Source organism: Chenopodium quinoa, unplaced genomic scaffold (assembly GCF_001683475.1).
Source record: "Chenopodium quinoa cultivar QQ74 unplaced genomic scaffold, ASM168347v1, whole genome shotgun sequence".
Taxonomy (NCBI): domain Eukaryota; kingdom Viridiplantae; phylum Streptophyta; class Magnoliopsida; order Caryophyllales; family Amaranthaceae; genus Chenopodium; species Chenopodium quinoa.
In genome coordinates this window covers 2,938,607-2,941,643 of record NW_018742577.1, presented here as the reverse complement: position 1 = coordinate 2,941,643, position 3,037 = coordinate 2,938,607, and positions in this window count along the sequence as shown.

Sequence of the window (3,037 nt, the reverse complement as noted above, 5' to 3'; positions counted from 1 at the left end):
AATCCAGCCCAAAAAACCTCAAAATACGCTTTGGCTCGACAAGCTCGCTACTGTTTTGCGCGTTCGGGCATGAGAAGTCACTACAACAAAAAGGGGAATTAGCAACTGATTTTTACGACTACCATAATAACCAGTTGCAAAAATTATTTTTGCGACTAAAAAGACGAGTACTCGCAAATTTTACAACCGATTTTGCAATAGTTGCTATGCGGTCGCTAATTAGCAACTGATTTTTGCTACTACCATAATAATCAGCGGCGACTGAAAAAGACGAGTTGTCACAAATTTTACAATCGATTTTGTAGTAGTTGTTAGGCGGTCGCTAATCTGCAACCCTCTTATAATTTTTTGCCACTAAATTGTAATTGCTAGGGTTAATAATTTCGAAACCATTCTTTTTTAAAAAAAAAATTTGCTACCGACTATTATTGCAACTAACACAGTAGTCGCTACCATTGTTTTTAAAATTTATTAAAAAAAAAAAAAAAAAAAAAAAAAAAAACCTTAGTATAATAAGTTGTTCCCGCCAAAAAACACAACTAACTATCAGTCCTTATTCCTTTATTCATAAAAAAAAAAAAAAAAAAAAAAAAAAAAAAAAAAAAAGCGCGAAGGCCAAGTTCAGAACTTCAGATCGAACCCGTCGCCGCCGCTGCGCCACCACATCTCCTCCCACATTAGTTACGCATTCTTCCCTTCCTACCGTCCATTCCATCTTTCTCTTATTGCAATTTGCTAATTGCGAATTTTAGGGTTATCATTGAGTTTTTTGTCCAATTTTTTTATTTTAATCTGGTTTCCATTGCGAATTGATTTTAATCTGATTATTAATTGAATTGATGGAATTGCGAATTGATTGAGTTGATTTTAATCTGGTTTCCATTGCGAATCGCGAATTAATTGAATTGATTTTAATCTGGCTGCCAATTGCGAATTTTAGGGTTATCATTGAAGTCAATCAATGTAAAACCATTCAAAATTGATTGATTATGCAAAAAGCCCTAATTATTTTCAATGTGTTTATGATTTACTATATACTTTGCTTTTAAACTGTCAGTTGCGTTGCAAATTAGGCAATATAGGTAATTACTGTAGTTTTTTTCATCTACAATTGAAGAGATTTTGTGTATACTGTATATTGATGGGTGAATGGAAAGTGGCGTCAAGGAGTTTGAACTACAACCCCAATGAAACCCTAAAACCATGCTAGCTATTATAATATGTGTACTGTTTTATTTACTTCCTCGAAAATGCATGGGTGCATCATTTGTGTTTGTGTCAGATGGAATTGGAAAACCTTTCTAATTCAACACCTTTTTGAAGTGTCTGTGTTTCTCCTTGGTTCTGCTAATGACTGATTTTAGTGACTTTGAGCTTGACTTTTGTGCTAGGGAGATTTGGCCCTGTATTACCGATTGAAAATGACTGAAGTCTCTGTTACAAAATGGTAACTATATAAGCAATTGGATATGGTTTTGTAGTTTCTTTCTAGGCTAAAGTTGATTACTTGCCTGTATGGACTCCTGAAAAATGAAGTCTGCACAACTTCTTGTTTACTGATCATGTTTCACTTGTTCTATGAGTATACGTTTCATGTCAGGATTTATTGTCTGTAGTCAAAGAGGATCTAAAGGCTGCTACCTTTGGGGGGGGGGGGGAGATGGGGTTGAGGTGGATTAGGTTTATCACTTGCTTGATTGCTTCAATGTTACTTTGTCATGAATGTCTCAGAGCCTCAGTACAAATTGAGCGACAAAAGCTTTGATCTTTTCTCCTCCAATTGAGTGCATTATACCTTTTCCTATAGATATGGTTTGATGAATCCTGTCATGAATTAATTCTTGTGTTATTTTCTCATAATAATTATAGTCTTTTCCTTAACGTCACAATCGATATGTTACTTGTGCTAGCAAAGAGTGCGAGAAACGGAGCTGCCCATCAAGGGGTGCCCCTGGTGGGTTAATGAATAGACTTGAAAATAAGATGAGATAATGTGCTTTGTTTGTTTCATGATAAAAAGTTTCTAATTTATAATATTTTTTTGCACATTGAACAAGAGACTTGTTTTAAGGAAATTTTGTGGTTCTCAGTAAAGTTTTTGTGTTTACTACTTTTCCTCCTGTATCGCTCATGTTATTTTTTACACTTGACTGGCCTGATAACTATCCTTCATATGACAGATACCTTTTCTTTGATTTTGAAACAACTTCTGTTTTTGAGCCTAATTTGCTGCTGGTTGGTTGTCATGGCAATGGTTGTGGGTGGTTGCTTGAATGATGTGGTGTTAGTTAATTGAGTTGTGGGGCAGCAAGTTAGGGATCGTTGGTTCACTGAGTTTAAGGTATGTTTACAATTTGAGACATTTTCTTGTATTCATTGCTCTTAAACTAGTGAAGCTATATGTTTGAATATTAGCTTTGAGTCTCTAATTCTCTGTGGAAAGCATTTCATATCAGAGCAGAGTTCCATTTCCTATGTCCCGAGATAATTAGATCACTGTCATTTTTTTTCCCTTTAACTTAAAGCCAATACCTATAACGAACCCGCCTGTCGTCTGGATTGATGCACCTCATTTGATCTGTTGTTAATCTGTTGTTATGTTAATCTGTTGGTTGAATAATCTTTTGTTATGTTTTTCTAGCAAGCTTTATCTGGATGACAGAATCTTGTCACCGGAATCAGATTTTCAAGCATGAGTAATCAAATATTCTGGATGCAACAGAGACACTCTGAAATCTAGAGGCACTCTGCACTCTGACACTTATCTTTAGTTCTGTTTAGGATGAGTTGATTTTAACCTCGTTTGTTCAAAGCTTTCTTGTGGTGTGGTGCTTTTTAGAGCTTGAAAGCTATTATTGTGACTTTCTGAATGCTTGATATTGTTGTAGCCCCTGTAGGCTTGTGTTTTGTTTTGTTTTTTGTTTTTTTTTTTTTTCTGAGATGTTATATACAGGGTCTATGAACTATATTTGTGAAAATGTCTGGTTGTATCTGCTGGTATTAGACATTATTTATGTGTTCATGTAACGAACTAGAC